The 25,438-nt window shown below is 42.0% G+C and overlaps 1 protein-coding gene across 4 annotated transcripts in view; it reads right to left on the bottom strand.

The window, feature by feature from the left end:
- Nucleotides 1-25,438, bottom strand: part of LOC118373765 (type II inositol 3,4-bisphosphate 4-phosphatase) — a 263,035-nt gene that overhangs the window by 236,564 nt on the left and 1,033 nt on the right. The gene's annotated exons all lie outside the window — the stretch shown is intronic.

Here is a 25,438-nt window from a genome sequence, read left to right as displayed (position 1 = left end):
ACTTCTTGGCACTGACGGAAACATGGATCACCACAGATAACACTGCTACTCCTACTGCTCTCTCTCGTCCGCCCACGTGTTCTCGCACACCCCGAGAGCTTCTGGTCAGCGGGGTGGTGGCACCGGGATCCTCATCTCTCCCAAGTGGTCTTTCTCTCTTTCTCCCCTTACCCATCTGTCTATCGCCTCCTTTGAATTCCATGCTGTCACAGTTACCAGCCCTTTCAAGCTTAACATCCTTATCATTTATCGCCCTCCAGGTTCCCTTGGAGAGTTCATCAATGAGCTTGATGCCTTGATAAGCTCCTTTCCTGAGGACGGCTCACCTCTCTCACAGTTCTGGGCGACTTTAACCTCCCCACGTCTACCTTTGACTCATTCCTCTCTGCCTCCTTCTTTCCACTCCTCTCCTCTTTTGACCTCACCCTCTCACCTTCCCCCCCTACTCACAAGGCAGGCAATACGCTTGACCTCATCTTTACTAGATGCTGTTCTTCCACTAACCTCATTGCAACTCCCCTCCAAGTCTCCGACCACTACCTTGTATCCTTTTCCCTCTCGCTCTCATCCAACACTTCCCACACTGCCCCTACTTGGATGGTATCGCGCCGTCCCAACCTTCGCTCTCTCTCCCCCGCTACTCTCTCCTCTTCCATCCTATCATCTCTTCCCTCTGCTCAAACTTTCTCCAACCTATCTCCTGATTCTGCCTCCTCAACCCTCCTCTCCTCCCTTTGACTCTCTATGTCCCCTATCCTCCAGGCCGGCTCGGTCCTCCCCTCCCGCTCCGTGGCTCGACGACTCATTGCGAGCTCACAGAACAGGGCTCCGGGCAGCCGAGCGGAAATGGAGGAAAACTCGCCTCCCTGCGGACCTGGCATCCTTTCACTCCCTCCTCTCTACATTTTCCTCCTCTGTCTCTGCTGCTAAAGCCACTTTCTACCATTCTAAATTCCAAGCATCTGCCTCTAACCCTAGGAAGCTCTTTGCCACCTTCTCCTCCCTCCTGAATCCTCCCCCCTCCTCCCTCTCTGCAGATGACTTCGTCAACCATTTTGAAAAGAAGGTCGCGACATCCGATCCTCGTTTGCTAAGTCAAACGACACCGCTGGTTCTGCTCACACTGCCCTACCCTATGCTCTGACCTCTTTCTCCCTCTCTCTCCAGATGAAATCTCGCGTCTTGTGACGGCCGGCCGCCCAACAACCTGCCCGCTTGACCCTATCCCCTCCTCTCTTCTCCAGACCATTTCCGGAGACCTTCTCCCTTACCTCACCTCGCTCATCAACTCATCCCTGACCGCTGGCTACGTCCCTTCCGTCTTCAAGAGAGCGAGAGTTGCACCCCTTCTGAAAAAAACCTACACTCGATCCCTCCGATGTCAACAACTACAGACCAGTATCCTTCTCTCTTTCTCTCCAAAACTCTTGAGCGTGCCGTCCTTGGCCAGCTCTACCGCTATCTCTCTCAGAATGACCTTCTTGATCCAAATCAGTCAGGTTTCAAGACTAGTCATTCAACTGAGACTGCTCTTCTCTGTATCACGGAGGCGCTCCGCACTGCTAAAGCTAACTCTCTCTCCTCTGCTCTCATCCTTCTAGACCTATCGGCTGCCTTCGATACTGTGAACCATCAGATCCTCCTCTCCACCCTCTCCGAGTTGGGCATCTCCGGCGCAGCCCACGCTTGGATTGCGTCCTACCTGACAGGTCGCTCCTACCAGGTGGCGTGACGAGAATCTGTCTCCTCACCACGCGCTCTCACCACTGGTGTACCCCAGGGCTCTGTTCTAGGCCCTCTCTTATTCTCGCTATACACCAAGTCACTTGGCTCTGTCATAACCTCACATGGTCTCTCCTATCATTGCTATGCAGACGACACACAATTAATCTTCTCCTTTCCCCCTTCTGATGACCAGGTGGCGAATCGCATCTCTGCATGTCTGGCAGACATATCAGTGTGGATGATGGATCACCACCTCAAGCTGAACCTCAGCAAGACGGAGCTCCTCTTCCTCCCGGGGAAGGACTGCCCGTTCCATGATCTCGCCATCACGGTTGACAACTCCATTGTGTCCTCCTCCCAGAGCGCTAAGAACCTTGGCGTGATCCTGGACAACACCCTGTCGTTCTCAACTAACATCAAGGCGGTGTCCCGTTCCTGTAGGTTCATGCTCTACAACATCCGCAGAGTACGACCCTGCCTCACAGGAAGCGGCGCAGGTCCTAATCAGGCACTTGTCATCTCCCGTCTTGATTACTGCAACTCGCTGTTGGCTGGGCTCCCTGCCTGTGCCATTAAACCCCTACAACTCATCCAGAACGCCGCAGCCCGTCTGGTGTTCAACCTTCCCAAGTTCTCTCTCACGTCACCCCGCTCCTCCGCTCTCTCCACTGGCTTCCAGTTGAAGCTTCGCATCCGCTACAAGACCATGGTGCTTGGAGCTGTGAGGGGAACGGCACCTCAGTACCTCCAGGCTCTGATCAGGCCCTACACCCAAACAAGGGCACTGCGTTCATCCACCTCTGGCCTGCTCGCCTCCCTACCACTGAGGAAGTACAGTTCCCGCTCAGCCCAGTCAAAACTGTTCGCTGCTCTGGCCCCCAATGGTGGAACAAACTCCCTCACGACGCCAGGACAGCGGAGTCAATCACCACCTTCCGGAGACACCTGAAACCCCACCTCTTCAAGGAATACCTAGGATAGGGTAAGTAATCCTTCTCACCCCCCCCCCCCCTAAAAAGATTTAGATGCACTATTGTAAAGTGGCTGTTCCACTGGATGTCATAAGGTGTATGCACCAATTTGTAAGTCGCTCTGGATAAGAGCGTCTGCTAAATGACTTAAATGTAAATGTAATGTTAATAACATGATATTACCATGACTGGTGTTTAACATTGAGACTATGTGACATGTTAATAACATGATATTACCATGACTGGTGTTTAACATTGAGACTATGTGACATGTTAATAACATGATATTACCATGACTGGTGTTTAACATTGAGACTATGTGACTTGTTAATAACATGATATTACCATGACTGGTGTTTAACATTGAGACTATGTGACATGTTAATAACATCATATTACCATGACTGGTGTTTAACATTGAGACTATGTGACATGTTAATAACATCATATTACCATGACTGGTGTTTAACATTGAGACTATGTGACATGTTAATAACATGATATTACCATGACTGGTGTTTAACATTGAGACTATGTGACATGTTAATAACATGATATTACCATGATTGGTGTTTAACATTGAGACTATGTGACATGTTAATAACATGATATTACCATGACTGGTGTTTAACATTGAGACTATGTGACATGTTAATAACATGATATTACCATGACTGGTGTTTAACATTGAGACTATGTGACATGTTAATAACATCATATTACCATGACTGGTGTTTAACATTGAGACTATGTGACATGTTAATAACATCATATTACCATGACTGGTGTTTAACATTGAGACTATGTGACATGTTAATAACATCATATTACCATGACTGGTGTTTAACATTGAGACTATGTGACATGTTAATAACATCATATTACCATGACTGGTGTTTAACATTGAGACTATGTGACATGTTAATAACATGATATTACCATGACTGGTGTTTAACATTGAGACTATGTGACATGTTAATAACATGATATTACCATGACTGGTGTTTAACATTGAGACTATGTGACATGTTAATAACATGATATTACCATGACTGGTGTTTAACATTGAGACTATGTGACATGTTAATAACATGATATTACCATGACTGGTGTTTAACATTGAGACTATGTGGCTTGTTAATAACATGATATTACCATGACTGGTGTTTAACATTGAGACTATGTGACATGTTAATAACATCATATTACCATGACTGGTGTTTAACATTGAGACTATGTGACATGTTAATAACATCATATTACCATGACTGGTGTTTAACATTGAGACTATGTGACATGTTAATAACATGATATTACCATGACTGGTGTTTAACATTGAGACTATGTGACATGTTAATAACATGATATTACCATGATTGGTGTTTAACATTGAGACTATGTGACATGTTAATAACATGATATTACCATGACTGGTGTTTAACATTGAGACTATGTGACATGTTAATAACATGATATTACCATGACTGGTGTTTAACATTGAGACTATGTGACATGTTAATAACATCATATTACCATGACTGGTGTTTAACATTGAGACTATGTGACATGTTAATAACATCATATTACCATGACTGGTGTTTAACATTGAGACTATGTGACATGTTAATAACATCATATTACCATGACTGGTGTTTAACATTGAGACTATGTGACATGTTAATAACATCATATTACCATGACTGGTGTTTAACATTGAGACTATGTGACATGTTAATAACATGATATTACCATGACTGGTGTTTAACATTGAGACTATGTGACATGTTAATAACATCATATTACCATGACTGGTGTTTAACATTGAGACTATGTGACATGTTAATAACATGATATTACCATGACTGGTGTTTAACATTGAGACTATGTGACATGTTAATAACATCATATTACCATGACTGGTGTTTAACATTGAGACTATGTGACATGTTAATAACATGATATTACCATGACTGGTGTTTAACATTGAGACTATGTGACATGTTAATAACATGACATTACCATGACTGGTGTTTAACATTGAGACTATGTGACATGTTAATAACATCATATTACCATGACTGGTGTTTAACATTGAGACTATGTGACATGTTAATAACATGATATTACCATGACTGGTGTTTAACATTGAGACTGTGTGACATGTTAATAACATGATATTACCATGACTGGTGTTTAACATTGAGACTATGTGACATGTTAATAACATGATATTACCATGACTGGTGTTTAACATTGAGACTATGTGACATGTTAATAACATGATATTACCATGACTGGTGTTTAACATTGAGACTATGTGACATGTTAATAACATGATATTACCATGACTGGTGTTTAACATTGAGACTGTGTGACATGTTAATAACATCATATTACCATGACTGGTGTTTAACATTGAGACTATGTGACATGTTAATAACATGATATTACCATGACTGGTGTTTAACATTGAGACTGTGTGACATGTTAATAACATCATATTACCATGACTGGTGTTTAACATTGAGACTATGTGACATGTTAATAACATGATATTACCATGACTGGTGTTTAACATTACAGTACAACGGTTTGATTTGTTTGATCGTAGCTAGCTACATAGCTAGCTACATAGCCGTCTTTGTTTCAAAGATAATTGTGTAGTCTAGAGCGATTTCCTAGGTTAGCTAGCCAGCTATTGTCGTTCTTTTAACGCAACGTAACGTAAACAACACTGCTAGCTAGCCAGCTAGCCCCCGAATAGTAGCACTGTAGAAACTATTACACTCAACGGAACGACTTGATTAGTGTAGTGTCAACAACGCAGCTACTGCCAGCTAGCCTACTTCAGCAGTACTGTATCATTTTAATCATTTTTAGTCAATAAGATTCTTGCTACGTAAGCTAACTTTCTGAACATTCGAGACGTGTAGTCCACTTGTCATTCCAATCCCCTTGCATTAGCGTAGCCTCTTCTGTAGCCTGTCAACTATGTGTCTGTCTATCCCTGTTCTCTCCTCTCTGCACAGACCATACAAACGCTCCACACCGCGTGGCCGCGGCCACCCTAATCTGGTGGTCCCAGCGCGTACGACCCACGTGGAGTTCAGGTCTCCGGTAGCCTCTGGAACTGCCGATCTGCGGCCAACAAGGCAGAGTTCATCTCAGCCTATGCCTCCCTCCAGTCCCTCGACTTCTTGGCACTGACGGAAACATGGATCACCACAGATAACACTGCTACTCCTACTGCTCTCTCCTCGTCCGCCCACGTGTTCTCGCACACCCGAGAGCTTCTGGTCAGCGGGGTGGTGGCACCGGGATCCTCATCTCTCCCAAGTGGTCTTTCTCTTTCTCCCCTTACCCATCTGTCTATCGCCTCCTTTGAATTCCATGCTGTCACAGTTACCAGCCCTTTCAAGCTTAACATCCTTATCATTTATCGCCCTCCAGGTTCCCTTGGAGAGTTCATCAATGAGCTTGATGCCTTGATAAGCTCCTTTCCTGAGGACGGCTCACCTCTCACAGTTCTGGGCGACTTTAACCTCCCCACGTCTACCTTTGACTCATTCCTCTCTGCCTCCTTCTTTCCACTCCTCTCCTCTTTTGACCTCACCCTCTCACCTTCCCCCCCTACTCACAAGGCAGGCAATACGCTTGACCTCATCTTTACTAGATGCTGTTCTTCCACTAACCTCATTGCAACTCCCTCCAAGTCTCCGACCACTACCTTGTATCCTTTTCCCTCTCGCTCTCATCCAACACTTCCCACACTGCCCCTACTTGGATGGTATCGCGCCGTCCCAACCTTCGCTCTCTCTCCCCCGCTACTCTCTCCTCTTCCATCCTATCATCTCTTCCCTCTGCTCAAACTTTCTCCAACCTATCTCCTGATTCTGCCTCCTCAACCCTCCTCTCCTCCCTTTGACTCTCTATGTCCCCTATCCTCCAGGCCGGCTCGGTCCTCCCCTCCCGCTCCGTGGCTCGACGACTCATTGCGAGCTCACAGAACAGGGCTCCGGGCAGCCGAGCGGAAATGGAGGAAAACTCGCCTCCCTGCGGACCTGGCATCCTTTCACTCCCTCCTCTCTACATTTTCCTCCTCTGTCTCTGCTGCTAAAGCCACTTTCTACCATTCTAAATTCCAAGCATCTGCCTCTAACCCTAGGAAGCTCTTTGCCACCTTCTCCTCCCTCCTGAATCCTCCCCCCTCCTCCCTCTCTGCAGATGACTTCGTCAACCATTTTGAAAAGAAGGTCGACGACATCCGATCCTCGTTTGCTAAGTCAAACGACACCGCTGGTTCTGCTCACACTGCCCTACCCTATGCTCTGACCTCTTTCTCCCTCTCTCTCCAGATGAAATCTCGCGTCTTGTGACGGCCGGCCGCCCAACAACCTGCCCGCTTGACCCTATCCCCCTCCTCTCTTCTCCAGACCATTTCCGGAGACCTTCTCCCTTACCTCACCTCGCTCATCAACTCATCCCTGACCGCTGGCTACGTCCCTTCCGTCTTCAAGAGAGCGAGAGTTGCACCCTTCTGAAAAAACCTACACTCGATCCCTCCGATGTCAACAACTACAGACCAGTATCCCTTCTCTCTTTTCTCTCAAAACTCTTGAGCGTGCCGTCCTTGGCCAGCTCTACCGCTATCTCTCTCAGAATGACCTTCTTGATCCAAATCAGTCAGGTTTCAAGACTAGTCATTCAACTGAGACTGCTCTTCTCTGTATCACGGAGGCGCTCCGCACTGCTAAAGCTAACTCTCTCTCCTCTGCTCTCATCCTTCTAGACCTATCGGCTGCCTTCGATACTGTGAACCATCAGATCCTCCTCTCCACCCTCTCCGAGTTGGGCATCTCCGGCGCGCCCACGCTTGGATTGCGCTCCTACCTGACAGGTCGCTCCTACCAGGTGGCGTGACGAGAATCTGTCTCCTCACCACGCGCTCTCACCACTGGTGTCCCCCAGGGCTCTGTTCTAGGCCCTCTCTTATTCTCGCTATACACCAAGTCACTTGGCTCTGTCATAACCTCACATGGTCTCTCCTATCATTGCTATGCAGACGACACACAATTAATCTTCTCCTTTCCCCCTTCTGATGACCAGGTGGCGAATCGCATCTCTGCATGTCTGGCAGACATATCAGTGTGGATGATGGATCACCACCTCAAGCTGAACCTCAGCAAGACGGAGCTCCTCTTCCTCCCGGGGAAGGACTGCCCGTTCCATGATCTCGCCATCACGGTTGACAACTCCATTGTGTCCTCCTCCCAGAGCGCTAAGAACCTTGGCGTGATCCTGGACAACATCCTGTCGTTCTCAACTAACATCAAGGCGGTGTCCCGTTCCTGTAGGTTCATGCTCTACAACATCCGCAGAGTACGACCCTGCCTCACACAGGAAGCGGCGCAGGTCCTAATCCAGGCACTTGTCATCTCCCGTCTTGATTACTGCAACTCGCTGTTGGCTGGGCTCCCTGCCTGTGCCATTAAACCCCTACAACTCATCCAGAACGCCGCAGCCCGTCTGGTGTTCAACCTTCCCAAGTTCTCTCACGTCACCCCGCTCCTCCGCTCTCTCCACTGGCTTCCAGTTGAAGCTCGCATCCGCTACAAGACCATGGTGCTTGGAGCTGTGAGGGGAACGGCACCTCAGTACCTCCAGGCTCTGATCAGGCCCTACACCCAAACAAGGGCACTGCGTTCATCCACCTCTGGCCTGCTCGCCTCCCTACCACTGAGGAAGTACAGTTCCCGCTCAGCCCAGTCAAAACTGTTCGCTGCTCTGGCCCCCAATGGTGGAACAAACTCCCTCACGACGCCAGGACAGCGGGTCAATCACCACCTTCCGGAGACACCTGAAACCCCACCTCTTCAAGGAATACCTAGGATAGGGTAAGTAATCCTTCTCACCCCCCCCCCCCTAAAAAGATTTAGATGCACTATTGTAAAGTGGCTGTTCCACTGGATGTCATAAGGTGTATGCACCAATTTGTAAGTCGCTCTGGATAAGAGCGTCTGCTAAATGACTTAAATGTAAATGTAATGTTAATAACATGATATTACCATGACTGGTGTTTAACATTGAGACTATGTGACATGTTAATAACATGATATTACCATGACTGGTGTTTAACATTGAGACTATGTGACATGTTAATAACATGATATTACCATGACTGGTGTTTAACATTGAGACTATGTGACTTGTTAATAACATGATATTACCATGACTGGTGTTTAACATTGAGACTATGTGACATGTTAATAACATCATATTACCATGACTGGTGTTTAACATCATATTACCATGAGACTAGACTGTGACATGTTAATAACATCATATTACCATGACTGGTGTTTAACATTGAGACTATGTGACATGTTAATAACATGATATTACCATGACTGGTGTTTAACATTGAGACTATGTGACATGTTAATAACATGATATTACCATGACTGGTGTTTAACATTGAGACTGTGTGACATGTTAATAACATGATATTACCATGACTGGTGTTTAACATTGAGACTATGTGACATGTTAATAACATGATATTACCATGACTGGTGTTTAACATTGAGACTATGTGACATGTTAATAACATGATATTACCATGACTGGTGTTTAACATTGAGACTATGTGACATGTTAATAACATGATATTACCATGACTGGTGTTTAACATTGAGACTATGTGACATGTTAATAACATCATATTACCATGACTGGTGTTTAACATTGAGACTATGTGACATGTTAATAAAATGATACTACAGTGACCCACTGCTAAATGACGTAAATGTAAATGACTGGCGATGAAACTTGGTGAGAAGAAAATACCCTTGTCAGGGATCATGGGACAATGGCAGCTGTTGAGCTGCTCAAGGCCCTCTCTGCATCACTCTACCATAGGGGACAGCCAATCACAATCAGCCACTTTACAGCTCTCTCTACCTCACAGGGCCCTAATCACTCCACCAATCAGCCACTTCACTGCTCTCTCTACCTCACAGGGCCCTAATCACTCCACCAATCAGCCACTTTACATCTCTCTCTACCTCACAGGGCTCTAATAACTCCACCAATCAGCCACTTTACATCTCTCTCTACCTCACAGGGCTCTAATAACTCCACCAATCAGCCACTTTACATATCTCTCTACCTCACAGGGCTCTAACCACTCCACCAATCAGCAACTCTCTCTGCAGGACTAACCCATTTAATTCAACCGTAGATCTACAGGACTAACCCATTTAATTCAACTGTATATCTACAGGACTAACCCATTTAATTCAACTGTATATCTACAGGACTAACCCATTTAATTCAACTGTAGATCTACAGGACAACCCCATTTAATGAAAATGTAGGACTACAGGACTAACACATTTAATTCAACTGTAGACAAACCCATTTAATTCAACTGTAGGTCTACAGGACTAACACATTTAATTAAATTGTAGTTCTACATGACTAACCCATTTATTTAAACTGTAGGACTACAGGACTAACACATTTAATTAAACTGTAGACCAACAGGACAAACCCATTTAATTCAACTGTAGACAAAACCCATTTAATTCAACTGTAGGTCTACAGGACTACCCCATTTAATTCAACTGTAGGTCTACAGGACTACCCCATTTAATTCAACTGTAGGTCTACAGGACTACCCCATTTAATTCAACTGTAGGTCTACAGGACTACCCCATTTAATTCAACTGTAGGTCTACAGGACTAACCCATTTATTTCAACTGTAGGTCTACAGGACTAACCCATTTAATTCAACTGTAGGTCTACATGACAAACCCATTTAATTCAACTGTAGGTCTACAGGACTAACCCATTTAATTCAACTGTTTTCTACAGGACTAACACATTTAATTAAACTGTATGTCTACAGGACTAACCCATTTAATTCAACTGTAGATCTACAGGACAACCCCATTTAATGAAAATGTAGGACTACAGGACTAACCCATTTAATTCAACTGTAGACAAACCCATTTAATTCAACTGTAGGTCTACAGGACTACCCCATTTAATTCAACTGTAGGTTTACAGGACTAACCCATTTAATTCAACTGTAGGTCTACAGGACTACCCCATTTAATTCAACTGTAGGTCTACAGGACTAACCCATTTAATTCAACTGTAGGTCTACAGGACTAACCCATTTAATTCAACTGTAGGTCTACATGACAAACCCATTTAATTCAAATGTAGGTCTACAGGACTAACCCATTTAATTCAACTGTTTTCTACAGGACTAACACATTTAATTAAACTGTAGTTCTACATGACTAACACATTTAATTCAACTGTAGTTCTACATGACTAACCCATTTAATTAAACTGTAGGTCTACAGGACTAACCCATTTAATTAAACTGTAGGTCTACAGGACTAACACATTTAATTCAACTGTAGGTCTACAGGACTAACACATTTAATTCAACTGTAGGTCTACAGGACTAACCCATTTAATTAAACTGTAGGTCTACAGGACTAACACATTTAATTCAACTGTAGGTCTACAGGACTAACACATTTAATTCAACTGTAGGTCTACAGGACTAACCCATTTAATTCAACTGTAGGTCTACAGGACTAACCCATTTAATTCAACTGTAGGTCTACAGGACTAACCCATTTAATTCAACTGTAGGTCTACAGGACTAACACATTTAATTCAACTGTAGGTCTACAGGACTAACACATTTAATTCAACTGTAGTTCTACATGACTAACCCATTTAATTCAACTGTAGGTCTACAGGACTAACCCATTTAATTCAACTGTAGGTCTACAGGACTAACCCATTTAATTCAACTGTAGGTCTACAGGACTAACACATTTAATTCAACTGTAGGTCTACAGGACTAACCCATTTAATTCAACTGTAGGTCTACATGACTAACCCATTTAATTCAACTGTAGGTCTACAGGACTAACCCATTTAATTCAACTGTAGGTCTACAGGACTAACCCATTTAATTCAACTGTAGGTCTACAGGACTAACACATTTAATTCAACTGTAGGTCTACAGGACTAACCCATTTAATTCAACTGTATATCTACAGGACTAACCCATTTAATTCAACTGTAGATCTACAGGACAACCCCATTTAATGAAAATGTAGGACTACAGGACTAACACATTTAATTCAACTGTAGACAAACCCATTTAATTCAACTGTAGGTCTACAGGACTACCCCATTTAATTCAACTGTAGGTCTACAGGACTAACCCATTTAATTCAACTGTAGGTCTACAGGACTACCCCATTTAATTCAACTGAAGGTCTACAGGACTAACACGTTAAATTAAACTGTAGACCAACAGGACAAACCCATTGAATTCAACTGTAGACAAAACCCATTTAATTCAACTGTAGGTCTACAGGACTACCCCATTTAATTCAACTGTAGGTCTACAGGACTACCCCATTTAATTCAACTGAAGGTCTACAGGACTACCCCATTTAATTCAACTGTAGGTCTACAGGACTAACCCATTTAATTCAACTGTAGGTCTACAGGACTAACACATTTAATTCAACTGTAGGTCTACAGGACTAACCCATTTAATTCAACTGTAGGTCTACAGGACTAACACATTTAATTCAACTGTAGTTCTACATGACTAACCCATTTAATTCAACTGTAGGTCTACAGGACTAACCCATTTAATTCAACTGTTTTCTACAGGACTAAACACATTTAATTCAACTGTAGTTCTACAGGACTAACCCATTTAATTCAACTGTAGGTCTACAGGACTAACACATTTAATTCAACTGTAGGTCTACAGGACTAACACATTTAATTCAACTGTAGGTCTACAGGACTAACACATTTAATTCAACTGTAGGTCTACAGGACTAACACATTTAATTCAACTGTAGGTCTACAGGACTAACACATTTAATTCAACTGTAGTTCTACATGACTAACCCATTTAATTAAACTGTAGGTCTACAGGACTAACCCATTTAATTAAACTGTAGGTCTACAGGACTAACACATTTAATTCAACTGTAGGTCTACAGGACTAACACATTTAATTCAACTGTAGGTCTACAGGACTAACCCATTTAATTCAACTGTAGGTCTACAGGACTAACCCATTTAATTCAACTGTAGGTCTACAGGACTAACACATTTCATTCAACTGTAGACCAACAGGACTAACCCATTTCATTCAACTGTAGACCAACAGGACTAACCCATTTCATTCAACTGTAGGTCTACATGTCTAACCCATTTCATTCAACTGTAGACCAACAGGACTAACACATTTCATTCAACTGTAGACCAACAGGACTAACCCATTTCATTCAACTGTAGACCAACAGGACTAACCCATTTCATTCAACTGTAGGTCTACATGTCTAACCCATTTCATTCAACTGTAGACCAACAGGACTAACACATTTCATTCAACTGTAGACCAACAGGACTAACCCATTTCATTCAACTGTAGACCAACAGGACTAACCCATTTCATTCAACTGTAGACCAACAGGACTAACACATGTAATTAAACTGTAGCTCGACATGACTAACACATTTCATTCAACTGTAGACCAACAGGACTAAACCATTTCATTCAACTGTAGACCAACAGGACTAACCCATTTCATTCAACTGTAGACCAACAGGACTAACCCATTTCATTCAACTGTAGACCAACAGGACTAACACATTTAATTAAACTGTAGGTCACATGACTAACCCATTTCATTCAACTGTAGACCAACAGGACTAACACATTTAGTTAAACTGTAGGTCGACATGACTAACACATTTCATTCAACTGTAGACCAACAGGACTGACACATTTAATTCAACTGTAGTTCTACATGACTAACCCATTTCATTCAACTGTAAACCAACAGGACTAACCCATTTCATTCAACTGTAGACCAACAGGACTAACCCATTTAATTCAAATGTAGACCAACAGGACTAACACATGTAATTAAACTGTAGGTCGACATGACTAACCCATTTCATTCAACTGTAGACCAACAGGACTAACCCATTTCATTCAACTGTAGGTCTACATGACTAACCCATTTCATTCAACTGTAGACCAACAGGACTTACACATTTAATTAAACTGTAGGTCGACATGACTAACCCATTTCATTCAACTGTAGACCAACAGGACTAACACATGTAATTAAACTGTAGGTCGACATGACTAACCCATTTCATTCAACTGTAGACCAAAGGACTAACACATTTAATTCAACTGTAGTTCTACATGACTAACCCATTTCATTCAACTGTAGACCAACAGGACTAACCCATTTCATTCAACTGTAGACCACAGGACTAACCCATTTCATTCAAATGTAGACCAACAGGACTAACACATGTAATTAAATTGTAGGTCGACATGACTAACCCATTTCATTCAACTGTAGACCAACAGGACTAACCCATTTCATTCAAATGTAGACCAACAGGACTAACCCATTTCATTCAACTGTAGACCAACAGGACTAACCCATTTCATTCAAATGTAGACCAACAGGACTAACCCATTTCATTCAACTGTAGACCAACATGACTAACACATTTAATTAAACTGTAGACCAACAGGACTAACCCATTTCATTCAACTGTAGACCAACGGGACTAACCCATTTCATTCAAATGTAGTCCAACAGGACTAACACATGTAATTAAACTGCAGGTCGACATGACTAACACATTTCATTCAACTGTAGACCAACAGGACTAACACATGTAATTAAACTGTAGGTCGACATGACTAACACATTTCATTCAACTGTAGACCAACAGGACTAACACATGTAATTAAACTGTAGGTCGACATGACGAACACATTTCATTCAACTGTAGACCAACAGGACTAACACATGTAATTAAACTGTAGGTCGACATGACTAACCCATTTCATTCAACTGTAGACCAACAGGACTAACACATTTAATTAAACTGTAGGTCGACATGACGAACACATTTCATTCAACTGTAGACCAACAGGACTAACCCATTTCATTCAACTGTAGACCAACAGGACTAACCCATTTCATTCAACTGTAGGTCTACATGACTAACCCATTTCATTCAACTGTAGACCAACAGGACTAACACATTTAATTAAACTGTAGGTCGACATGACTAACCCATTTCATTCAACTGTAGACCAACAGGACTAACACATGTAATTAAATTGTAGGTCGACATGACTAACACATTTCATTCAACTGTAGACCAACAGGACTAACCCATTTCATTCAACTGTAGACCAACAGGACTAACCCATTTCATTCAACTGTAGACCAACAGGACTAACCCATTTCATTCAAATGTAGACCAACAGGACTAACACATGTAATTAAACTGTAGGTCGACATGACTAACACATTTCATTCAACTGCAGGTCTACAGGACTAACACATTTAATTCAACTGTAGACCAACAGGACTAACCCATTTCATTCAACTGTAGACCAACAGGACTAACCCATTTCATTCAAATGTAGACCAACAGGACTAACACATGTAATTAAACTGTAGGTCGACATGACTAACCCATTTCATTCAACTGTAGACCAACAGGACTAACCCATTTCATTCAACTGTAGACCAACAGGACTAACCCATTTCATTCAAATGTAGACCAACAGGACTAACACATGTAATTAAACTGTAGGTCGACATGACTAACCATTTCATTCAACTGCAGGTTCAGGACTAACACATTTAATTCAACTGTAGGTCAACAGGACTAACCCATTTAATTCAACTGTAGGTCTACAGGACTAACACATTTAATTCAACTGTAGGTCTAAGGACTAACACATTTAATTCAACTGTAGTTCTACATGACTACTGTAGGTCTACAGGACTAACCCATTTAATTCAACTGTTTTCTACAGGACTAAACCATTTCATTCAACTGTAGACCAACAGGACTAACCCATTTCATTCAACTGTAGACCAACAGGACTAACCCATTTCATTCAACTGTAGGTCTACAGGACTAACACATTTAATTCAACTGTAGGTCTACATGACTAACCCATTTCATTCAACTGTAGGACTAACACATTTAATTCAACTGTAGGTCTACAGGACTAACACATTTCATTCAACTGTAGTTCTACATGACTAACCCATTTAATTAAACTGTAGACCTACAGGACTAACCCATTTAATTAAACTGTAGACCAACAGGACTAACACATTTCATTCAACTGTAGGTCTACAGGACTAACACATTTAATTCAACTGTAGGTCTAGACCATTTACAGGACTAACCCATTTAATTCAACTGTAGACCACACATTCAACTGACCAACAGGATTTAATTCAAACTGTAGACCAACAGGACTAACCCATTTCATTCAACTGTAGACCAACAGGACTAACCCATTTCATTCAACTGTAGACCAACAGGACTAACCCATTTCATTCAACTGTAGACCAACATGACTAACCCATTTCATTCAACTGTAGACCAACAGGACTAACCCATTTCATTCAACTGTAGACCAACAGGACTAACCCATTTCATTCAACTGTAGACCAACAGGACTAACCCATTTCATTCAACTGTAGACCAACAGGACTAACCCATTTCATTCAACTGTAGACCAACAGGACTAACCCATTTCATTCAACTGTAGACCAACATGACTAACCCATTTCATTCAACTGTAGACCAACAGGACTAACACATTTAATTAACATTTCACTGTAGACCAACAGGACTAACCCATTTCATTCAACTGTAGACCAACAGGACTAACCCATTTCATTCAACTGTAGACCAACAGGACTAACCCATTTCATTCAAATGTAGACCAACAGGACTAACCCATTTCATTCAACTGTAGACCAACATGACTAACCCATTTCATTCAACTGTAGACCAACAGGACTAACCCATTTCATTCAACTGTAGACCAACAGGACTAACCCATTTCATTCAACTGTAGACCAACAGGACTAACCCATTTCATTCAACTGTAGACCAACAGGACTAACCCATTTCATTCAACTGTAGACCAACAGGACTAACCCATTTCATTCAACTGTAGACCAACAGGACTAACCCATTTCATTCAACTGTAGACCAACAGGACTAACCCATTTCATTCAAATGTAGACCAACAGGACTAACCCATTTCATTCAACTGTAGACCAACATGACTAACACATTTAATTAAACTGTAGACCAACAGGACTAACCCATTTCATTCAACTGTAGACCAACAGGACTAACCCATTTCATTCAACTGTAGACCAACAGGACTAACACATTTAATTCAAATGTAGGTCGACAGGACTAACCCATTTCATTCAACTGTAGACCAACAGGACTAACACATTTAATTAAACTGCAGGTCGACATGACTAACCCATTTCATTCAACTGTAGACCAACAGGACTAACCCATTTCATTCAAATGTAGACCAACAGGACTAACACATGTAATTAAATAATATATAATAATAATAATAATAGGTCGACATGACGAACACATTTCATTCAACTGTAGACCAACAGGACTAACACATGTAATTAAACTGTAGGTCGACATGACTAACCCATTTCATTCAACTGTAGACCAACAGGACTAACACATTTAATTAAACTGTAGGTCGACATGACGAACACATTTCATTCAACTGTAGACCAACAGGACTAACACATGTAATTAAACTTTAGGTCGACATGACGAACACATTTCATTCAACTGTAGACCAACAGGACTAACACATGTAATTAAACTGTAGACCAACAGGACTAACACATGTAATTAAACTGTAGGTCGACATGACTAACCAATTTCATTCAACTGTAGACCAACAGGACTAACACATTTAATTCAACTGTAGTTCTACATGACTAACCCATTTCATTCAACTGTAGACCAACAGGACTAACCCATTTCATTCAACTGTAGACCAACAGGACTAACCCATTTCATTCAACTGTAGACCAACAGGACTAACCCATTTCATTCAACTGTAGGTCTACATGACTAACCCATTTCATTCAACTGTAGACCAACAGGACTAACACATTTCATTCAAATGTAGACCAACAGGACTAACCCATTTCATTCAACTGTAGACCAACATAACTAATATATGCCATTTAAATGTAGACCAACAGGACTAACACATGTGTGCATACATTTCTTCGTACTGTGGACCCACAATCGAACCCACTACCCTGGCGTAGACAAGCGCCATGCATCTACCAACTGAGCCACAGAAGGACCACATGACTAACACATTTAATTAAACTGTAGACCAACAGGACTAACCCATTTCATTCAACTGTAGACCAACGGGACTAACCCATTTCATTCAAATGTAGACCAACAGGACTAACACATGTAATTAAACTGTAGGTCGACATGACTAACCCATTTCATTCAAATGTAGTCCAACAGGACTAACACATGTAATTAAACTGCAGGTCGACATGACTAACACATTTCATTCAACTGTAGACCAACAGGACTAACACATGTAATTAAATAATATATAATAATAATAATAATAGGTCGACATGACGAACACATTTCATTCAACTGTAGACCAACAGGACTAACACATGTAATTAAACTGTAGGTCGACATGACTAACCCATTTCATTCAACTGTAGACCAACAGGACTAACACATTTAATTAAACTGTAGGTCGACATGACGAACACATTTCATTCAACTGTAGACCAACAGGACTAACACATGTAATTAAACTTTAGGTCGACATGACGAACACATTTCATTCAACTGTAGACCAACAGGACTAACACATGTAATTAAACTGTAGACCAACAGGACTAACACATGTAATTAAACTGTAGGTCGACATGACTAACCCATTTCATTCAACTGTAGACCAACAGGACTAACACATTTAATTCAACTGTAGTTCTACATGACTAACCCATTTCATTCAACTGTAGACCAACAGGACTAACCCATTTCATTCAACTGTAGACCAACAGGACTAACCCATTTCATTCAACTGTAGACCAACAGGACTAACCCATTTCATTCAACTGTAGGTCTACATGACTAACCCATTTCATTCAACTGTAGACCAACAGGACTAACACATTTAATTAAACTGTAGGTCGACATGACTAACCCATTTCATTCAACTGTAGACCAACAGGACTAACACATGTAATTAAACTGTAGACCAACAGGACTAACACTTGTAATTAAAATGTAGGTGAACATGACTAACCCATTTCATTCAACTGTAGACCAACAGGACTAACACATTTAATTCAACTGTAGTTCTACATGACTAACCCATTTCATTCAACTGTAGACCAACAGGACTAACCCATTTCATTCAACTGTAGACCAACAGGACTAACCCATTTCATTCAACTGTAGACCAACAGGACTAACCCATTTCATTCAACTGTAGGTCTACATGACTAACCCATTTCATTCAACTGTAGACCAACAGGACTAACACATGTAATTAAACTGTAGACCAACAGGACTAACCCATTTCATTCAACTGTAGACCAACAGGACTAACCCATTTCATTCAACTGTAGACCAACAGGACTAACCCATTTCATTCAACTGTAGACCAACAGGACTAACCCATTTCATTCAACTGTAGGTCTACATGACTAACCCATTTCATTCAACTGTAGACCAACAGGACTAACACATTTAATTCAACTGTAGGTCTACATGACTAACCCATTTCATTCAACTGTAGACCAACAGGACTAACACATGTAATTAAACTGTAGGTCGACATGACTAACCCATTTCATTCAACTGTAGACCAACAGGACTAACACATTTAATTCAACTGTAGTTCTACATGACTAACCCATTTCATTCAACTGTAGACCAACAGGACTAACCCATTTCATTCAACTGTAGACCAACAGGACTAACCCATTTCATTCAACTGTAGACCAACAGGACTAACCCATTTCATTCAACTGTAGGTCTACAGGACTAACCCATTTCATTCAACTGTAGACCAACAGGACTAACCCATTTCATTCAAATGTAGACCAACAGGACTAACCCATTTCATTCAACTGTAGACCAACATGACTAACCCATTTAATTAAACTGTAGACCAACAGGACTAACACATGTAATTAAACTGTAGGTCGACATGACTAACCCATTTCATTCAACTGTAGACCAACAGGACTAACACATTTAATTCAACTGTAGTTCTACATGACTAACCCATTTCATTCAACTGTAGACCAACAGGACTAACCCATTTCATTCAACTGTAGACCAACAGGACTAACCCATTTCATTCAACTGTAGACCAACAGGACTAACCCATTTCATTCAACTGTAGGTCTACATGACTAACCCATTTCATTCAACTGTAGACCAACAGGACTAACACATGTAATTAAACTGTAGACCAACAGGACTAACACATGTAATTAAATTGTAGGTCGACATGACTAACACATTTCATTCAACTGTAGACCAACAGGACTAACCCATTTCATTCAACTGTAGACCAACAGGACTAACCCATTTCATTCAACTGTAGACCAACAGGACTAACCCATTTCATTCAACTGTAGACCAACAGGACTAACCCATTTCATTCAACTGTAGACCAACAGGACTAACCCATTTCATTCAAATGTAGACCAACAGGACTAACACATGTAATTAAACTGTAGGTCGACATGACTAACACATTTCATTCAACTGCAGGTCTACAGGACTAACACATTTAATTCAACTGTAGACCAACAGGACTAACCCATTTCATTCAACTGTAGACCAACAGGACTAACCCATTTCATTCAACTGTAGACCAACAGGACTAACACATGTAATTAAACTGTAGGTCGACATGACTAACACATTTCATTCAACTGTAGACCAACAGGACTAACACATTTAATTCAACTGTAGGTCGACATGACTAACACATTTCATTCAACTGTAGACCAACAGGACTAACACATTTAATTCAACTGTAGACCAACAGGACTAACACATTTAATTCAACTGTAGACCAACATGACTAACCCATTTAATTAAACTGTAGACCAACAGGACTAACACATGTAATTAAACTGTAGGTCGACATGACTAACCCATTTCATTCAACTGTAGACCAACAGGACTAACCCATTTCATTCAACTGTAGACCAACAGGACTAACACATGTAATTAAACTGCAGGTCGACATGACTAACCCATTTCATTCAACTGTAGACCAACAGGACTAACACATGTAATTAAACTGTAGGTCGACATGACTAACACATTTCATTCAACTGTAGACCAACAGGACTAACACATGTAATTAAACTGCAGGTCGACATGACTAACCCATTTCATTCAACTGTAGACCAACAGGACTAACACATGTAATTAAACTGTAGGTCGACATGACGAACACATTTCATTCAACTGTAGACCAACAGGACTAACCAACTAACACAACTGTCCAAGATGATATTGACTTGCCTCTAAATTACAAAATGATGAGAACAGAATCCATGCACCTGCAAAGCTGTACCAGCTTCCACTACCAGGGACTATGTAATTGACCCCTTACAGGAATTGAATTGACCCAACCGCAGCCAAACAAATTCCTAATTCGTTTGACTAATTGCACCAGGAGAGAATTAGCCAGGTGTGTAGACTAGACGAGTTGATAAACTAACAGGTGACCCAACTCCAGTGTGTTGGATTAGCATGGAGAGACAGAGAAACACAGGTGCAGTATAATGTGCAACCTACGCTACTCCTCTGGCGCCATAAATATGGAAATAGACCAATGAGGGGGGTCCTTGGAGATGCACACACATGCAGGCATGCATACACTCAAATCAGGCACACACACACACACGAACACTTGCACAGACTAGCACACACACACACCGGAGGGGGGCCACGCCAAATGAGGTGTGCCCATCTGTGATACGTTTCATATGAATCTAGAAATAATAGCTCTGGTATAGGGAGGAGGGAGGGAGAGCGGGAGGGAAAGGAGGGGGTAATGTATTCTGAAGTGCACAAGGTGATTTTTCTGGGACGACAGCCCTAATGAACCTCCAAGGACTTGCGCTGGAGGGGGGGGAGGGGTCTCGCAGATGCTCATTTAACCTCCCTCCCTCCTCTCTTTCTCTCGCTTTCATCTCTCTTTCCTCCCCTTCCTACGTGTGTACCACTTGGGGCCGGAGTCCTGAGCCCGTAACTCTGAGGAAAGTGGGAAGGCGGAGGTCGGAACTCGGGAGGAAGACCCACGTGGGAATGCTGCTCATTCACAGTTCTCACAAAATGATGCCAGAGAAATTCCCCCTCCTTCCCTCCCTCCACACCTCCCTCCATACCTCCCTCCATACCTCCCACCTTGCACGCACCTACATCCCCTGCAGAGTGTCGAGCGAGCAGAAGCCACGTGGTGAGAAAATGAAGCAATTTCCCTGAGAAGGAGAAGCCTGGAAAAGCCCTGGCACGGCTGTGAAAGTGGGTTAGCAGCCATTGTTACGACGATCTTAATCACCTCGCTTATCCCTTTCATGAATAGATATTACATTTAAGAGGCCGGGCCAAAGACCGTCATGTTTTTTTCTTTTAATATAATTTACCTAGGAGTAGGGGAATGCATTGAACGCATTACCCATAATTCACTGCATGCCGAGGGCTCAGTGGGGCTTGAAACTTGGGAGGAAAAAAATCTCTCGCCGTCTCTTTTTCCGGAGAAATTGGCGTTACAGAAGAACACCTGGACTATGCTGATGATTCAATCACCAGAACGACAGCAGCAAGCGCGGCCTGATTGATGTTTGAACAAAAGGCCCAATAACCGTAAGTGGTGGTACAATGGGGAGAGTGAGTTACTGTCACATTAAGGCCCTGGGATCTACTAGAGAGAGGACAGACAGTTAATGGTGGTGGAAGGATTTGTCACCTACGTTTAATGAAGAGGCGTGAAACAGTTAAGTTGCATGTTAATGAGGTGGTTTTAGACTGGTGAACCAGGAGGGATGGATAGATGTCAGAGGGTTAAAGTGGTAACATCCAGACCAGTAAAGGTCCAAGTCCTAGATTCTAAAGGTGGATTTATGTATTCACAGCTTGGGTCATAATGGATTGATAATGAGGTTATCTAACTGTAAGCTATATCCTGCTTGTAACACCATTATGCTGCTTATAGCGCCAGAAACTGTCACGACTTCCTCCGAAGTCGGTCCCTATCCTTGTTCAAGCGACGTTCGGCGGTCGACGTCACCGGTCTTCCAGCCATCGCCAATCCACCTTCCATTTTCCATTTGTTTTGTCTTGTCTTCCCACACACCTGGTTTCAATTCCATCAATTACATGTTGTGTATTTAACCCTTTGTTCCCCACATGTCCTTGTCCGGTATTGTTTATTGTAAGTGCTTGTGCACGTTATGTCTGGGGTTTTTGTACCATTATATATATTGTTTATGTTCACGGTGATTTTTAACATTAAACTGCGCCGTTGTAACACAGTCTTTGCTCTCCTGCGCCTGACTTCTCCACCGCCAGTACGCACGCCTTACGGAAACACTACGATAACATAGGCCCATGAGTATAGTCAATGCTGATATGATTCATACAGGTGACTGTTCAAAACTGTGTCAGTCAGGGTCGAAAATATCATGGATTCTGACCTTGGACCTCTTTTAGACTTTTTGATGTGGAGCGCGTGGGTGCAATGAATACCAAACTCTCTAGTCTAGGTGACCTGAACGCGCCAAGCCTGTCTCATCTCACCCAACACTGTTCCCACCGCCTCTTATCTTCTACGTCAACCCAGCGACAAGAGAAACAAATTCACCTTGTGATTGGTAATGGGAGGTTGTCAACCTGTCTGTGGCGCTGTAGCTCTATAATTACCTTCTTCTTCCGTCCGTCCCCCCGCACTTTGAGAAAACAAAAACGGAGGAGTTCAACGGCTGCGTCCCAAATGGCACCCTACTCCCTACATGGGATAGGATACGTACGGGCCCTGGTCAAAAGCAGTGTTCTATAAAGGGAATAGGGTGCCATTTGGAACGCACAGGTCCAGAGTAGAGGTGTTCATTATTACTGATTACACACCCACTTAAAGTTGGGCTGGAGGGAGGGATGGAGGGATGGAGGGCGGAAGAGGGGGAAAAAAGAGCTTTACTTGACAGGAAATTATCTTATTTTGACATATATTTCAAAACATCCCCTGATCCCATAAGCTGTGATGAGGAGAGGAACGAAATAGAGAGAGAGGGTTTGTGTGTGTGTGTTCCTTGTTCCTCATTCTTCGTTCATTTTCATAAAGGCTTCAATCACTTGCTGTTACCCTTCAGGGAAGACATCAGAGTTTAGCGTGCTACGATGCTAACAATACTGAGCCCTATGGTGAAACTGCAATATTTGTCCTCCTGAAGAGCCATGGCATCAGCCCCAGGAGGAGACAGAATGGAGGCTCAGTGCCACCACTGAAATCAACGCTTATCTCATTATCATGCACCTGGAGTGATGACCACAGGAGATATATTTTGCCTCTGCCAAAGCTTATTAGTGACAACAGTTTGGCCCACACGGTGGTTTTTAGGATCCTTAAAAAGTGCACGCGAGCACACAGAAATAACATTTGTTCTTAAAGGGGTACAAACGCTTGTCACTGTTGTGGTGCCCTGTAAGGTCATTCTTTGTACCTTTAGTTCTAGGTACATAATTGTACCCTTGCAGTTTGTACCTTAAAAGAGCCAATAATGTACCTTAAGGGAAAAGATGGTTCCTTTTAAGTGGCTAAAATGTACCCCTAAAATGGTTCTGGGGTGTTGTTTTAAAAACGATATTTGCATATTTCCCAGGGTGCCTTTCGGATAAATATTTTAGTTATCAGTACCACCCATGACTGTGTTTGCTGGTGACAGAGGAATGGTTGTTATATTCATGGCTAAGTGAACATTTTAGAATGGAAATTAAACTCTAAATCACAATACATATCATATAAGGCCATACTTTGAAAGTCAATTTTTACCCCAACACAGTGATCTGAAACTGCTGGATTGCAGGCCACATAAGTCAAGACACATTATGCTGGCTTGCAAAGTGCTTTTTAATTCCTATTGAAATCCAGCCAGAGTTAGGATATAAAAAAAAGGTGAACTTTTAATCAACTGCAACCTGCATTTAGAACGACTGCCAAGGTAGACAAATTGATTAACAATCTGAACCATCTCAGTAACGGGTGCAAGGAGTCCAACTACTAACAAATTGGATTAGTTTAGAAAAATGTATGTTATTTATCCTTATATTATTTTTCACTGTATATAGACTTTCTTTTTTTCTATTGTGTTATTGACTGTATGTTTGTTTATTCCATGTGTAACTCTGTGTTGTTGTTTGTGTCGCACTGCTTTGCTTTATCTTGGCCAGGTCGCAGTTGTAAATGAGAACTTGTTCTCAACTAGCTAACCTGGTTAAATAAAGGTGAAATATATAAATATTTGTGTAGCATAAAAATAATAATTGCATGAAAAAAAACACACATATTGAAACAAACAATTCTGAAAATCCCCCTGCAATAGAGCATGCCGGGCGGTACCCTAAAAGGTACCGAACAGTACCATGTGAGATCATTGTATTTACCTTTGAAGGTACATTGTGCATTTTGATATTTTTCTACCCCAGGGAACAAGAGCGGAGGCATAGACACGTATGCGCACACACACACACACAAACA

Source organism: Oncorhynchus keta, chromosome 29, assembly GCF_023373465.1.
Source record: "Oncorhynchus keta strain PuntledgeMale-10-30-2019 chromosome 29, Oket_V2, whole genome shotgun sequence".
Classification (NCBI taxonomy): domain Eukaryota; kingdom Metazoa; phylum Chordata; class Actinopteri; order Salmoniformes; family Salmonidae; genus Oncorhynchus; species Oncorhynchus keta.
This window is presented reverse-complemented; position numbering and strand designations above follow the sequence as displayed.